This window comes from Piliocolobus tephrosceles, chromosome 12, assembly GCF_002776525.5.
Source record: "Piliocolobus tephrosceles isolate RC106 chromosome 12, ASM277652v3, whole genome shotgun sequence".
NCBI lineage: Eukaryota > Metazoa > Chordata > Mammalia > Primates > Cercopithecidae > Piliocolobus > Piliocolobus tephrosceles.
In genome coordinates this window covers 74,497,174-74,514,754 of record NC_045445.1, presented here as the reverse complement: position 1 = coordinate 74,514,754, position 17,581 = coordinate 74,497,174, and the positions used below count along the sequence as shown (strand labels likewise).

General features: G+C 38.6%; 1 pseudogene; it reads left to right on the top strand.

The window, feature by feature from the left end:
- Nucleotides 1–1,450: 1,450 nt before the first annotated feature.
- Nucleotides 1,451–5,459, top strand: LOC111536455 (annotated as a pseudogene).
- Nucleotides 5,460–17,581: the final 12,122 nt, after the last annotated feature.

Sequence of the window (17,581 nt, the reverse complement as noted above, 5' to 3'; positions counted from 1 at the left end):
GTATATTTTTCATTCCAATCATTTATTCAATTTTATTGGTCAAGTCATGTTTCTCTTGTTGAATAAGTAACCACTGAACCAAATAAGAAAGTAGTGAGTCTGTTTTTTATTTTTATTTACTTATTTATTGTATTTTATTTTATTTAGTTTTTATTCTTTTTTTTTTTTTTTTTTTTTAGCAGAAAGTGCAAGATTGACCTCAAGTTATTCAAATTCAGAATTTATAAGACTGCTCCAATGCAGAGATGGGGGAAGACCCAGAATCAAGCCTTAAGAAACTTCAATATATTTTTTCAGTTTTGACTATCAGAGTTATGCTGGAGTTGAAAAATGAACTGGAAAGTACACCCTTTTCAGAAACAGGCTAGCAGTTCCTGGAAAAGTTAAACATAAAGCTACTATATGACCCAACAATTCCACTCCTAGTATCTACCTAAGGGAAATAAAAACATATATCCACAACAAAACTTGTATAAAATTTTCATGGCAGCATTACACATAGTATCCCACAAGTGGAAGCATCACAAATTTCCATTGGTTGATTATTGGATAAAGCAAAATGTGGTATATGTATAAAATATATCACCCTACTTTTATGTTTCTAAATAATCTTTTTATTAAACTTTTTTCATTTTTTTAAATTTCTGGTTAAATCACATTTCTTATCCCTAAAAGTTATATTGTATCTATTATTGTTAAATATTAGTATCATTAATTACTTACTCAATTTCTTTAATATATATAAGCCTATTCAGATTATGTTTTTTTGTTTGTTTGTTTGTTTGTTTGTTTGTTTGTTTGGTGTGAGACATGGCAGACTGTGTCTTTCAAGAACTTGTCTATTTCATGAAGATTATCAACTTTGTGTGCATAGAGCTGTTTAAGATATTCCTTTCAAAAATAAATTGTTCTCTCTTTTCCTCTTTCTTTCTTTCTTTCTTTCTTTCTTTCTTTCTTTCTTTCTTCTTTTTTTGACAGAGCCTCATTACATCACACAGGTTGGAGTGTAGTGGTGCAATCTCAGCTCACTGCAATGCCCTGTTCCCAGGTCCAAAGGATTATTTTGCCTCAGCAACCAGAATAGCTGGGATTACAGGTGTGTGCTACCAAACCTGGCTAACTTTTCTTGTGTTTTTAGTAAAGACAGAGTTTCACCATGTGGGCCAGACTGGTCTTGAACAAGTGAGTTCAAGGGATCCTCCCACCTCAGCCTCCCAATGTACTGGGATTACAGGCATGAGCTACTGCTCTTGGCCACCTTTATTATTTATATTTTTCTACCAAAGAAACACATGCACTCATGTGTTTATTACAGCACTATTCACAACAGCAAATACATGAAATCAACCTAGATTCCCATCAACAGTGGACTGGATAAGGAAACTGTAGGAAGGGGAGAACTGGGGAGAACCAGGAAAGGACGTTTAGTTTGAGGTAGTGCTGAGATAGGATCATGAAGGAAGAGGTGAAGGGAATTCCTGTAAGAGTGGCACTGCATTGTTGCCCTCTGGTCCCCAAAGAAATTAGCAAGGGCTGCCAGATATGCCTTTCCTTCATGCCCAGGGAGCCTCAGGTGGTGGTTGGTACTGATAAATCCTTCAACTATGATTTTGTGTTTGACCCCTGTAATGAACAGGAAGAAGTCTTCAATACAGCAGTAGCACCACTCATAAAAGCATATTTAAATGATATAATGCAATGGTCCTGGCCTATGGGCAGACTTGCTCTGGAAAAAATAAAACCTATTCAATGGGAGGTGCATACACTGCAGAGCAAGAGAATGAACCAACAGTTGGGGTTATTCCTAGGGTAATACAACTGCTCTTCAAAGAAATTGATAAAAAGAGTGATTTGGAATTTATTCTGAACATGTCTTACTTAGAGATTTACAATGAAGAAATTTTGGATCTTCTATGCCCATCTAGTAAGAAAGCTCAAATAAATATATGGGACGATCCTAAGGAAGGCATAAAGATTGTAGGACTGACTGAGAAGACTGTTTTAGTTGCCTTGGGTACTGTTTCCTGTTTGGAGCAGAGCAACAACTCTGTGGCCTCCACAGCTATGAACTCCCAGTCATCTCAATCTCATGCCATCTTTACAATCTCCATAGAGCAGAGAAAGAAAAGTGATGGGAATAGCAGCTTTCACTCCAAGCTGCATCTTGTAGACCTCACTGAATCAAAAAGACAGAAGAAAACCAAGGCTGAAGGGGTTCGTCTAAAAGAGGGTATTAATATTAATCGAGGCCTTCTATGCTTGGGAAATGTAATCAGTGCTCTTGGGGATGACAAAAAGGGTGACTTTGATTCCTACAGAGATTCTAAGTTGGCTCCACTGCTTCAAGATTCTCTAAGTGGTAATAACCATAATAGCCTGTGTGAGTCCTGCTGGCTCCAATCCAGAAAAAACTAAATACCCTTCACTATGATGACAGAGTAAGAAAAACCAGGAGCCAACCTGTTGCTAATATTGATCCCCAGACAACTGAACTTAATCATCTAAAGCAATGGGTAAAACAGCTACAACAGCTACAAGTCTTGTTGCTACAAGCCCATGGACATACCCTGCCTGGATCTATAAATGTGTAACTATCAGAGAATCTACAATCCCTGATGGAGAATAAAAGATTAAGTCATAGTCTGAGCGAGGCAGCTGGTCAGACAGCCCAGATGATGGAGAGGATCATTTTGACAGAGCAAGTGAATGAAAAAATGAACACCAACCAGGCACGGTGGCTCATGCCTGTAATCCCAGCACTTTGGGAGGCCAAGGTGGGCGGATCATGAGGTCAGGAGATCGAGACCATCCTGCCTAACATGGTGAAAACCCATCTCTACTACAAATACAAAAATTTAGCTGGGCGTGCTGGTGGGCACCTATAGTCCCAGCTACTCGGGGGGCTGAGGCAGAAGAATGGTGTGAACCCAAGAGTTGGAGCTTTCAGTGAACCAAGATTGCACCACTGCATTCCAGTCTGGGTGACAGAGTGAGACAATGTCTCAAAAATAAAAATAAAATAAAATAAAATAAAAATAACGCCAAGCTAGACGAGTTAAGGCAGCATACACCCTGAAAACTGGATCTTCAAAAGCTCGTGGAGGTTTTGGAAGACCAGGAATTGAAAGAAAATGTAGAAATAATTTGTAACCTGCAGCAATTGATTACCAAGTTATCGGATGAAAGTCCTGCTTGCATGGCTGCAGCCATTAGTACTGTGGTGGAACAAGAAGCTCAAGTGGAAACCAGTTCAGAGAGGAGCAGATATTCTGATGCCTTGACCACTCAGCATGCTTTCTGTCAAGCTCAGATGTCTAAGGAGCTGGTTGAGTTGAATAAAGCCACTGCACTGAAAGAGGCCCTAGCTAGGAAGATGACTCAGAACATTTGCCAGCTACAGCCCATTCAGTTCCAATACCAGCATAACATAAAAAAAAAAAACTAGAACTGGAAGTCATCTATCTGGAAAAGGAAAAGAAAGAATTTGTTCTTGAACTTCAGACAGCAAAGAAGAATGTCAACCAAGCCAAGTTGAGTGTGGCCACAGAAAATATCTCCAGGAGTTGGAGGATCAAATAGCTGATCTGAGGAAGACACTGACTGAGCAGTCCAAACTTCTGAAACTAAAAGAATCCACAGAGCATACTGTCTCCAGTCTGAACCAGGAGATACGGATGATGAAAAACTGGTGGGTACAGTTAATATGTCAAATGAAAGAGGATGCTGAGAAGTTTAGACAGTGTAAGCAGAAAAAAGACAAATAAATAATACAGTTAAAAGAATGAGACAGTAAGAGGCAATATGAACTTCTCAAATTTGAAAGAAACTTCCAGAAACAATCCAATGAGCTAAGATGTAAAACAGAGGAGGCAGCAGCTGCCAGCAAGTGTCTCAGGGATGCTCTCCAGAAACAACGGGAAGTCGCAGATAAGCAGAAAGAGACTCAGAGCCATGGAGTGGAAGGCACTGCAACTCGAGTGAAGAATTGGCTTGGAAACAATATTGAGGTTATGGTCACTACTCAGGAAGCCAAACGCCATTTGATGGGCTCCTTGAAGATAGAAAGATCCTGGTTCAGGATGTGGCTCAACTCAAAGAAAAAAAAAAAAAAAAAAGGAATCTGGGGAGAATCCACCTCCTAAACTCCAGAGACATACATTCTCCCTTACTGAAGTGCGTGGTCAAGTTTCAGAGTCAGAAAATTCTATTACAAAGCAGATTGAAAGCCTAGAGACTGAAATGGAACTCAGGAACGCTCTCAGATAGCTGACCTACAGCAGGAGCTGCTGGATACAGAAAGTGAAGACAGGTCAAAACAATGCTGGGAGAATATTGACACCATTCTGGAAGCCAACTGTGCCCTGAAATATTTGATTTGAGAGCTGGTCTCCTCCAAAATACAGGTCAGCAAACTTGAAAGCAACCTGAAACGAAGCAAGGTCAGCTGTGCTGACGTGCAGAAGATGTTGTTTGAGGAATAAAATCACTTTGCTGAGTTAGAGACAGAGTTATAAGCTGAGCTGGTCAGAATGGAGTAACAGCACCAAGAGAAGGGTCTGTACCTTCTCAGCCAGCTGCAGCAGAGCCAAATTGCAGAGAAGCAGTTAGAGGAATCAGTCAGTGAGAAGGAACAGCAGCTACTGAGCACACTGAAGTGTCAGGATGAAGACCTTGAGAAGATGCAAGTAGTGTGTGAGCAAAATCAGCAGTTTTTCCAAGAGAATGAAATCATCAAGCAAAAACTGACCCCTGACCCTTCTCCAGGTAGCCAGCAGACAGAAATATCTTCCTAAGGATACTCTTCTATCTCCAGACTCTTCTCTGGAATATGTCCCACCTAAGCCTAAACCTCGTGTTAAACTTCCTGGAGCAAAGAATGGTCATTGAGGATCTAAAATATTGTTCATAGCATTCTGTGGATGAGCATGAGGATGGTGATGGTGATGAGGGGGATGATGAGTAATGGAAGCCAAAAAAAAATAGTTAAGGTATCCAGGAAGAAAATCCAAGGGTATTCCTGCAAGGGTTGGTGTGGGAACAAACAGTGTGGGTGGAGGAAGCAAAATTCAGACTGTGGTGTGGACTGTAGCTGTGACCCCACAAAGTGTCAGAACCGTCAGCAAGGCAAGGATAGCTTGTGCACCATTGAATGGGCCCAGGATTCTGAAGGCTCCTTCAAACTGGAGGATCCTACTGAGGGGATCCCATGACTGAGCTTCTTTAATCCCATCTGTGTCACCCCCAATAGCAGGATCCGGAAAGAGATGTGTGACGTGGGGCAGGTGCTGTCAAAGAAGACTGCTCCAGTTCCCCTACCCACTTTTGACCTCCCAGAGTTGAAACATGTAGCAACAGAATACCAAGAAAACAAGGCTCCAGAGAAGAAAGAGAAACAAACTCTGGCCAGCAACACCAGATTCTTCTCTGGCTTCTCCCCTATCGAACAAGAGGCCCACTGAAGTTGAAGTCATCATCTCCACCCCTAGTCTCGCTTGGGAGATGCTTTCAGGTTGCAGTCAGAGGGGTTTCTTAAATGACTTCCCTGGATTTCAGGTTTCTTGCTGTTGAAATAAGAAAAAGAGCATTACTAAAAAGAAGGTAAACTTTGATGGATGTTGGTCTTCAGCCTCCAGCCCCAGACTCCTACTCTATTCTCCAGAAGGGTGCTAAGCCACCTACTGAAAAGAGAACCAACTGACATTCCTAATGACTCATCAGGAATCACTCCTCAGTATCATCCAGTTGTTTCTTATTTTTGAGCAGTTCAGGCTGTCTCATGACCGGGATGAGGCCAAGGCTTTCTTATCTTTTGGTTGTCCCTGCTTAACGGAGGAGACTAGCCTAGGATGGGGGCCTGGCTAAGATCTTTTACTCCAACTCAGAAATGGAGTTGTGATCTTCATCTTTGCTTTCCTGACATTCTCTGAATTTTAAGTGTTTTAATAGTACTCTCAATTGTCTGCCATGTTTCTGAAGTAAATGAATTATTATTGTTATATTTTATTATACTTTTAGTTCTGGGATACATGTGCAGAATGTGCAGGTTTCTTATATAGGTATACATGTGCCATGGTGACTTGCTTCACCCATTGACCCATCATCTACATTAGGTATTTCTCTTAATGCTATCCCTCCCCTAGCCCCCCACCACCCAACACACCCTGGTATGTGAGGTTCCCCTCCCTGTGTCCATGTGTTGTCACTGTTCAACTCCCACTTATGAGTGAGAACATGTGGTGTGTGGTTTTCTGTTCCTGTGTTAGTTTGCTGATATTGATGGTTTCCAGCTTCAAATATGTCCCTGCAAATATATGAACTCATCCATTTTTTATGGCTGCACAGTACTGCATCGTGTATATGTGCCACATTTTCTTTATCCAGTCTATCATTGATAGGTATTTGGGTTGGTTCCAAGTCTTTGCTATTGTGAACAGTGTTGCAATAAACATTTGTGTGCATGTGTCTTTATAGTAGAATGATTTATAACACCCGGTAATGGGATTGCTGGGTCAAATGGTATTTCTGGTTCTAGATCCTTGAGGAATTGCCACACTGTCTTCCACAATGGTTGAACTAATTTACACTCCCACCAACAGTGTAATAATGTTCCTATTTCTCCACATCCTCTCCAGCGTCTGTTGTTTCCTGACTTTTTAATGATTTCCATTCTAACTGGGGTGAGATCGTAGCTCATTGTAGTTTTGATTTTCATTTCTCTAATGAGCAGTGATAATGAGCTTGTTATCATATGTTTGTTGGCTGCATGAATGTCTTCTTTTGAGAAGTGTGTGTTCATGTCCTTCACCCACTTTTTGATGTTTTTCTTTTTTTGTAAATTTGTTTAAGTTCTTTGTAGATTCTGAATATTAGCCATTTGTTAGATGGATAGGTTGCAACAGTTTTCTCCTATTCTGTAGGTTGCCTGCTCACTCTGATGATAGATTCCTTTACTGTGCAGAAACTCTTTAGTTTAATTAGATCCCATCTGTCAATTTTAGCTTTCGTTGCCATTGCTTTTGGTGTTTTAGTCATGAAGTCTTTGCCCATGTCTATGCCCTGAGTGGTATTACCCAGGTTTTCTTCTAGTGTTTTTATAGTCTCAGATCTTATGTTTAAGTCTTTAATCCATCTTGAGTTAATTTTTGTATAAGAGTTAATTTTTGTATAAAGAAGGCATCCAGTTTCAGTTTTTTGCATATGGCTAGCCAGTTTCCCCAATACCAATTATTAAGTAGGGAATCCTTTCCCCTTTGCTTGTTTGTGTCAGATTTGTCAAAGATCAGATAGTTGTAGATGTGTGGTGTTCTTTCTGAGGCCTGTGTTCTGTTCCATTGGTCTATATATCTTTTTTGGTACCAGTACCATGCTGTTTTAATTACTGTAGCCTTGTAGTATAGTTTGAAGTCAGGTGGTGTGATGCTTCCAGCTTTGTTCTTTTTGCTGAAGATTGTCTTGGCTATACGGGCTCTTTTTTGGTTCCATAGGAACTTTAAATTAGTTTTTTCTAATTCTGTGAAGAAAGTCATTGGTAGCTTGATGGGGATACCCTTGAATTTATGAATTACTTTGGGAAGTATAGCCATTTTCAAGATATTGTTTCTTTCTATTCATGAGCATGGAATATTTTTCCATTTGTTTATGTCCTGTCGTATTTTGTTGAGGAGTGTTTTGTAGTTCTCCTTGAAGAGGTCCTTCACATCCCTTGTAAGTTGTATTCCTAGCTATTATATTCTCTTTGTAGCAATTGTGAATGGGAGGTCACTCATGATTTGGCTCTCTGTTTGGCTATTATTGGTGTATAAGAATGCATGTGAGTTTCACACATTGATTTTGCATCCTGAGACTTTGCTGAAGTTGCTTATCAGTTTAAGGAGATTTTGGGCTGAGACAATGGGTTTTCTAAATATACAACCATATCATCTGCAAACAGAGACAATTTGGCTTCCTCTCTTCCTATCTGAATACCCTTGATTTCTTTCACTTGCCCGATTGCTCTGACCAGAACTTCCAATACTATGTTGAATAGGAGTGGCGAGAAAGGGCATCTTTGTCTTGTGCTGGTTTTCAAAGGGAATGCTTCCAACTTTTGCCCATTCAACATGATATTGGCTGTGGGTTTGTTATAAATACTTCTTATTGTTTTGAGATACGTTCCATCAATACCTAGTTAATTGAGAGTTTTTAGCATAAAATTGTGTTGACTTTTATCGAAGGCCTTTTCTGCATCTATTGTGATAACCATGATTTTTGTCATTGGTTCTGTTTATGTGATAGATTATGTTTATTGATTTGCGTATGTTGAACCAGCCTTGCATCCCAGCATTGAAGCTGTCTTGATCATGGTGGACAAGCTTTTTGATATCCTCCTGGGTTAGGTTGCTGGTATTTTATTGATGATTTTTGTATTAATCTTCATCAGGGATATTGGCCTGAAATTTTCTTTTTTGTTGTGTCTCTTCCAAGTTTTGGTATCAGGATGATGCTGCACTCAAAAAATGAGTTAGGGAGAAATTCTTCTTTTTCTTTTGGTTAGAATAGTGTCAGAAGTAATGGTACCAGTTCCTCTTTGTACCTTGGATAGGAGTTGGCTGTGAAGCCATCTGGTCCAGGGCTTTTTTTGGTTGATAAGCTATTAATTAATGCCTCAATTTCAGAACTTGTCATTGGTCTATTCAGGGATATGACTTCTTCCTGACTTAGTCTTGGGGGATGTATGTGTCTGGAATTTATCCTTTTTTTTTTCTAGATTTTCTAGTTTATTTGCATAGAAGTGGTTATAGTATTCTCTGATGGTAGTTTGTATTTCTGTGGGATGAGTGGTGATATCCCCTTTGCCATTTTTTATTGTGTCTATTCGAATCTTCTTTATTTTCTTCTTTATTATTCTGGCTAGTGGTCTATGTATTTTGTTAATCTTTTCAAAAAGCTAGCTCCTGGATTCTGGGATTTTTTGAAGGGGTTTTCGTGACTCTATCTTCTTCAGTTTTGCTCTGATATTAGTTATTTCTGGTCTTCTGCTAGCTTTTGGATTTGTCTCACTTGTCTAGTTCTTTTAATTGTCATGTTAGAGTGTCAAGTTTACATCTTTCCTGCTTTCTCCTGTGGGAATTCAGTGCTATAAATTTCCCTCAAAACATTGCTTTAGCTGTGTCCCGGAGATTCTGGTGCACTGTGTCTTTGTTCTCATTGGTTTCATATAACTTATTTATTTCCACCTTAATTTCGTTATTTACCCAGTGTTCTTTCAGGAGCAGGTTGTTCAGTTTCCTTGTAGTTCTGTGGTTTTGAGTGAGTTTCTTAATCCTGAGTTCTAATTTCATTGCACCGTGATCTGAGAGACTGGTTGTTATGATTTCCATTCTTTTGCATTTGCTGAGAAGTGTTTTACTTCCAATTATGTGGTCAATTTTAGAATAAGTGCAATGTGGTGCAGAGAAGAATGTATATTCTGTTGATTTGGGGTGGAGAGTTCTATAGATGTCTATTAGGTCTGCTTGGTTCAGAGCTGAGTTCAAGTCCTCAATATCCTTGTTAATTTTCTGTTGCACTGATCTGTCTAATATTGACAGTGTGGTATTAAAATCTCCCACTACTACTGTATGGATGTCTAAATCTCTTTGCAAGTCTCTGAGAACTTGCTTTATGAATCTGGGTGCTCCTGTATTGGGTGCATATATATTTAGGATAGTTAGCTCTTCTTGCTGCATTGATCCCTTTACCATTATGGAATGCCCTGCTTTGTCGTTTTTGATCTTTGTTGGTTTAAAGTCTGTTTTATCAGAGACTAGGATTGCAACCCCTGCTTTTCTTTTCTGTCCATTTGCTTGGTAAATATTCCTGTATTGCTTTATTTTGAGCCTATGTGTGTCTTTGCACGTGAGATGGGTCTCCTGAATACAGCACACTGATGGGTCTTGACTCTTTATCCAATTTGTCAGTTGGTGTCTTTTAATTGTGGCATTTAGCCCATTTGCATTTAAGGATGATATTGTTATGTGTGAATCTGATCTTGTCATTATGATGTTAGCAGGTTTTTTTGCCTGTTAATTAATGCAGTTTCTTCATATTGTCATGGTCTTTACAATTTGGTATGTTTTTTCAGTGACTGATACCAGTTGTTCCTTTCCATGTTTAGTGCTTCCTTCAGGAGCTCCTATAAGGCAGTCCTGGTGGTGACAAAATCTCTCAGCATTTGCTTGTCTGTAAAGGATTTTATTTCTTCTTTACTTATGAAGCTTAGTTTGGCAGGATATGAAATTCTGGGTTGAAAAATCTTTCCTTTAAGAATGTTGAATATTGGTTCCCACTCTCTTCTGGCTTGTAGGGTTTCTGCAGAGCGATCCACTGTTAGTCTGATGGGCTTCCCTTTCTGGGTAACCAGACCTTTCTCTCTGGCTGCCCTTAACATTTTTTCCTTCATTTTAACCTTGGTGAATCTGATGTTTATGTGTCTTGGGGTTGCTCTTCTCTAGGAGTATCTTTGTGGTGTTCTCTGTATTTCCTGAATTTGAATGTTGGTCTCTCTTGCTATGTTGGGGATATTCTCCTGGATAATATCCTGAAGAGTATTTTCCAACTTGGTTCCCTTCTCTTCGTCACCTTCGGGTATACCAGTGAAAAGTAGACTTGGTCTTGTCACATAGTCCCATATTTTTCAGAGGCTTCATTCCTTTTCATTCTTTTTTCTCTAACCTTGTCTTCACACTTTATTGCATTAAGTTGATCTTCAACCTCTTATATCTTTTCTTCTGCTTGATTGATTCAGCTGTTGATACTTCTGTATGTTTCACAAAGTTCTCATGCTGCATTTTTCAGCTCCATCAGGTCATTTATGTTCTTCTCTAAACTGGTTATTGTAGTTAGCAATTATTCTAACCTTTTTCAAGGTTCTTAGTTTCCTTGCATTGGGTTAGAACATGCTCCTTTAGCTTGAAGGAGTTTGTTTTTACCACCTTCTGAAGCCTGCATCTGTCAATTCTTTAAACTCATTCTCCATCCAGTTTTTTTACCTAGATAGTGAGTAGTTGTGATCCTTTGGAGGAGAACAGGCATTCTGGTTTTGGGAAATTTCAGACTTTTTGCACTGGTTTCCCCTCATCTTCGTGGATTTATCTACCTTTGGTTCTTGATGTTGGTGACCTTCAGATGAGGTTTTCGTGTGGACATCCTTTTTGTTGATGTTGATGCTATTCCTTTCTGCTTGTTAGTTTTCCTTCTAACAGCCCCTCTGCTGCAGGTTTGCTGCAGTTTGTTGGTCTATTCCAGAACCTTTTTGCCTGGGAATCACCAGCAGAGGCTGCAGAACAGCAGTGTTTGCTGCCTGTTCCTTCCTCTGGAAGCTTCATCCCAGAGGGGCACCTGCCAGATGCTTGTGGGAGTTCTCCTGTATTAGGTGTCTGTTGATTCGTACTGGAAGGTGTCTCCCAGTCAGGAGGCAAAGGGGTCTTGTACCCACTTGAGGAGGCAGTCTGTACCTTAGCAGAGCTCAAGCACTCTGCTGAGAGATCCACTGCTCTCATCAGAGCCAGGAGGCAGGAATGTTTAAATATGCTGAAGTTGTGCCCACAGCCGGCCTTTTCCCCCAGGTGCTCTGTCCCAGTGAAATGAGAGTTTTATCTATAAGTCCCTGACTGGGAATGCTGCTTTTCTTTCAGAGATGCCCTGCCCACATAGAAGGAACATAGAGAGGCAGTCTGGTTACAGTGGCTTTGCTGAACTGTGGTGGGCTCCACCCCATTCAGACATCCCAGAGGCTTTGTTTACACTATGAAGGGAAAACCACCTACTCAAGCCTCAGTAATGGTGGAGGCTTTTCCCCCCACCAACCTTGAGCATCCTTGGTTGACTTCAGGCTTCCGTGCTGGCAGTGAGAATTTCCAGCCAGTGGATCTTAGCTTGCTGGGCTCTATGGGCGTGGGATCCACTGAGCTAGATCACTTGGCTCCCTGACTTTAGCCCTCTTTCCAGGGGAGTGAATGGTTCTTCCTTTCTGGCATTCCAGGTGTCATTGGGATATGGAAAAAAAAAAAAAAAAAAAAAACCTCCTACAGCTTGCTTGGTGTCTGCCCAAATGGCTGCTTAGCTTTGTACTTGCAACTCAGGGTCCTGGAGGAGTAGGCACCGGAGGGAATCTCCTGGTCTGGGGGTTGTAAAGACCATGGGAAAAGTGTAGTATGTGCGCTGGAATGCACCCTTCCTCATGGCACAGTCCCTCACGGTTTCCCTTGGCTAGGGAAGGGAGTTCCCCAACCCCTTGTGCTTCCCAGGTGAGGCAACACCCCACCCTGCTTCTGCTTGCCCTCCATGGGCTGCACCCACTGCCTAAGCAGTCCCAATTAGATGAGCCAGGTACCTCAGATGAAAATGCAGAAATCAGCCGCCTTCTGCATTGGTCTTGCTTGGAGCTGCAGACTGGAGATGTTCCTATTTGGCCATCTTGCCAGCCACCCAATGAATTATTTTTACATGTTATGTAAGTGAATAAACCTTAGCCCATCTAAAAAAGAAAAAAAAAAGAAAGAAACTGTAGTATGTATCACCATGGAATACTACACAGCCATAAAACAGAAAGAAATTATGTTTTTTGCAGAAACACAGATGTAGCTGGAAGTCATTATCCAAATTAATGCAGGAGAAGAAAACTGAATTCTACATGCTCTCATATAAAAGTGGGAGCCAAACATTGAGTACACATAGCTAAACAGTTGGGAACAGTAGACGTTGGGGACTACTAGATGACAGAGGGAATGGGATGCCTGAGAATTTTTAAAAACTACCTATTGAGTACTATGCTCACTATCTGGGTGATGGGATCATTAATACCCCAAATCTCAGGGTCATGCAATATACTCTTGCAACTAACTTGCACATGTACACCTTGAACCTAAAATAAAAGTTGAAAAAAATAGTTTAGTATCATTTTAATCTCCATCGGCTTTATAGTGATGTCCACTTTTCATTTTATTTTATTTTATTTTATTTTATTTTATTTTATTTTATTTTATTTATTTATTTATTTATTTATTTATTTTATTTTTTTTTTTTTGAGACAGAGTCTCGCTCTGTTGCCCAGGCTGGAGTGCAGTGGCCGGATCTCAGCTCACTGCGAGCTCCGCCTCCCGGGTTCATGCCATTCTCCTGCCTCAGCCTCCCAAGTAGCTGGGACCACAGGCGCCCACCACCTCGCCCGACTAGTTTTTTGTATTTTTTTAGTAGAGACGGGGTTTCACCGGGTTAGCCAGGATGGTCTCGATCTCCTGACCTCGTGATCCGCCCGTCTCGGCCTCCCAAAGTACTGGGATTACAGGCTTGAGCCACCGCCCCCAGCCCCACTTTTCATTTTAGATATCAGTAATTAGTGTCTTCTGTTTTCCTTTATTTCCCAAATTCTAAAGTCTTTTTGATCTTCTGTTATTTAAATTTTTTTTGAGAGTGTCCATTAGTTTTTCTTTTAGGGTAGTTTTGTTTGATATGATTGGAGGTTGTAATTAATGGTATGTCAAATTATCCATTCTCTGCGGACATAGGTAAAGCAATAAAATTGTCTTAGCTATTTGTTGGTCACGAGTTTGAGAGAAAAACACTTTTTTTTTTTTTTTTAACAGCCAAAACTCCTCTCAGCCCCAATAGCCTAACATCTTTAGTGAGTTAGGATAATCCTAACCTAGAGGCATATATGCCTATGAGATTCCTGGCCTGAAAGGAATAAATCATTTCACAGCATTCATGGGACAGAAAAATAAAAACTAGGACTCCTACAGTAAACAAGTATTACTCTGTTCAAAACCAACCTACAAGCAAAAAATTCAGCTGGCCCTAGAGTTTTGTAACAGGTACACAGGTCACAGGCAGACAGGCAGGCAGGAACAGGAATTTCCCTGGGTGCATGCTACTTTGGTTCTGCCTCAGAGGCACTAGAAGTCTAGGCCCTGCATTAGCACTTTCTTTTTCTTTCTTAATTAGCCTGGCTAGAGGGTTTTCATTTGTGCTAATCTTTTCAAAGAACCACCATTTGGTCTGTTTATTTTCTCCTGATTTCCTGTGTCCAAATGCATTGATTTCTGTTTTAATTTTTATTAATTCATTTTTTTCTGCTCACTGATAATGTCCCTTGCTCTTATGTCTGCTCTGTCTGAAATTAATAAAGTCATTCCCACTCTCATTTTTTTTAAACCACCTTATTAAGGTATGATTGACATATTAAAATCTTTACACATTTATTATATACATATTGATAAATTGGAGCTAGGTATATACTTGTGTAACGATCATCACCATCAACACTCTAAACATATACATCACTTATCAAAGTTTTCACCTGTCCCATTTGTTATTAATACCTTTTTTCTTAATGTTAAGAACATTTAATATAAGTTCTATTTCTCTCAGCAATTTTAAATATACAATAGAGTATTGTTAGATATGGTCCCTGTGCTATATAGTAGATCTCCAGAACCAATTTATCATGCATAACTGAAATTTTGACCCTCAAACTATCACCTTTCCATTTCTGCCTTACCTCAGTCTTTAGTAACCACCATCCTAATCCCTGTTTCTATGAGTTTGACTAATTTACATATCACAAATAAGTAAAATAATACAGTTTTTGTTCTGTGTCTAGTTTATTTTACTTAGCATAATGCCCTCTAGGTCCATTCATTTTGTAACAAATGGCAGAATTTGCTTTTTTCTTAAGTTTCAATATTATTCATATATATATATATATATATAATATCACAATTTATTATTTATTCATCCACTGAGGGGCATTTACATGTTTCTCATATCTTGGCTATTGTAAACAATGCTGCAGTGAACATAGGAGTGCACATATTTCTTTGAAATTGTGGTATCAATTATTTTGGATATATACACCCATAAGTGGGATCGCTAGATCATATGGTATTTCTGTTTCTAATTTGTTGAAAAACCTGCATACTGTTTTTGATAATTGATGTATATATTTACATTTTCACCAAGAGTGTACAAGTGTTCTGTTTTCTCCACACTTGCAGAATAATTTATCTTTTGGCATTTTAATAATAGCCATTCAAACAGATGTAAGGTAATAACTTATTGTGGTTTTGATTCGTATTTCCTGGGTTATTTGTGATATTGAGCAACTAGTCATCTACTTGGAGCATTTGTATGTTTTTTTTGGAAGAATGTCTCCGTAGGTGCTTTGCCCATTATTAAAAATTGGGGGTATTTTAGCTGTTCCATGGTATGAGTTTCTCGGATATTTTGGATATTAACCCCTTATCAGATGCATGTTTTGCAAATGTTTTCTCCATTCCATAGGTTGCCTTTTATTTTGTTAATTGTTTCTTAGCTGTGCAGAAGCTTTTTAGTTTGATGTATTTCCACTTGTTTATTTTTACATCTCTTACTTTTGCTTTGTATGTCACATACAAAAATTATTGTCAAAATCATTTTATAGGAATTTTTCCACTATGTTTTTTTCTAGGATTTTTACAGATTCATGCCTTATTGTTGGGTCATGAATTCATTATGCATTGATTTTGTGTATGGAGGAAGATAAGAGTCAAATTTTACCTGTTTTCATGTTGATAACTAGTATTTCCAACACCATTTATTGACATGACCATTCTTTCTATCCTTGTCAAAAGTTAGCTGACTTTATAAGTGAGGATTTATTTCAGGGTTCTTAATTCTGTTCTTTTGGTCTACATGTCTGTTTTATGCCAGTGCCAATACTGTTTTAATAACTATAAATATGTAATATAATTGAAATCAAGAAGTCAGCTGTCTTTAGCTTTGTTCTACTTACTCAAAATTGCTTTGCTTACAGGGTCTTTTCTGGTTTCATGTAAATTTTAGGATAACTTATTCTATTTCTGTGAAAAAGGTCATTGGAATTTTGATAGCGATTGAGTTGAATCTGTTAATTGCTTTGTGTAGTATGAACATTTTAGCAATTTTATCTCTTCAATTCCATAGCACAAAAATATATTTCAATTTATTTTTGTCTAGTTTGTTGTCTTTCAATTGTTTTGTAGTTTTCAGTGTACACCTTTTTCATTTTCTTGATTAAATTTATATCTAATTTTATCTTTTTTGATGATATTTTAGATGAGATTTTAATAAGATTGTTTCCCTATTTTTTTCTGATAAGCTGTTAGTATATAGAAATGTAACAGATAATTGTATGCTGAGTCTGTGTCCTGAAACATTACTGAGTTGATGTATTAGTTCTGACACTTTTTTGAGAAGTTTTTTAGGGTTTTCTAAATGTAATATCACATTATATGCAAATAGACAGTTTTACTTTTTCCATTCCTATATGTAAGACTTATTTTTTGTTGTCTAATTACACTGGCTAAGACTTCTAGTATTATGTCAATTAGAAGTGGTGAAGTGAGAATCCTTGCCTTGTTCATGATCTTAGAGGAGCAGCTTCAGTTTTTTAAATTGACTGTATTAGCTGTAGGTGGGTAATATATGACCTTTATTATGTTGAGGTACATTTCTTATATACTTAATTTTTTGAGAGATTTTACCATGAAAGGTTGTTGAACTCACAAATTTTTTTTCTACATCTATTGAGATGATCATATGATTTTTAATTTTGATTCTGTTTATGTAGTGTATTGTTGAGGGACTTTTCCTTAGTTCACCTAAAAACGTGGTCCTTGTCACAAGGCCACAAACGATTAGGCTCACAGGCAATTTGAAGGGTGAATAAGGCAGGGTTTTATTGGGTGAAAAGGGAAAAAACGGGAAACAGGTACCTTCTACAAAGCCAGAGTCCCTGCTGTTCGGCTTCCTGCCTTGCAGTTGAATCCCAAGTTCCACATAGGAAGAGGAGGGGCAAGGCTTCTCCCTGCTTCAAAGAATGAAAACTTCTGTGTCTCCACCCTAGTGTGCTCTCCTCCCAATGCACAGGCCAGCTGGAATTTTGTCAGGGAGCTTCCTGACCTGTCTGTCTCAGTATCATATTTATTATTTGCATGTGTTAAACATTCTTGCTTCTAAGGTTTAAATTCACTTTTTCAAGGTGTGTAATTCTTATAAAGTCCTGCTGAAGTCAGTTTATATTATTTTGCTGAGGATTTTCTTATCTATGTACATCAGGAATAGCGATTGTAATTTTCTTCCTATAGTGTCTGCTTTTGGTATGAGGGTAAAGTTGGCCTCACAGAATGAATTTGAAAGGGTTACATCCTCTCAAAGTTTTAGAAGAGCTTTAGAATTGCTAAAATTCTTAAAGTTTGGATAGAATTCCCCAGTGAATTCATCTAGCTCTAAACTTTTTTGCCAGGAGATTTTTGATAACTGATTTAATCTCTTTTCATGTTATCAGTTTATTCAGATTTTCTATTTCTTCATGGTTCAGGCATGCTAGATTTTATGTCTAGGATTCATCCACTTCTAGGTTATCCAATTTGTTGATATGTAATTGTTCATAGTAGTCTCATGATCCTTCATATTTCTCTGGTATCACTTGTAATGCTTCCTCTTTCATTTATAAATTTGTTTATATCTTTTTTCTCCCTTTTTACTCTAGCTAAAATTGTATTGCTTTATCTTTTTAAAAAACAAGTCTTAATTTTGTGAATAG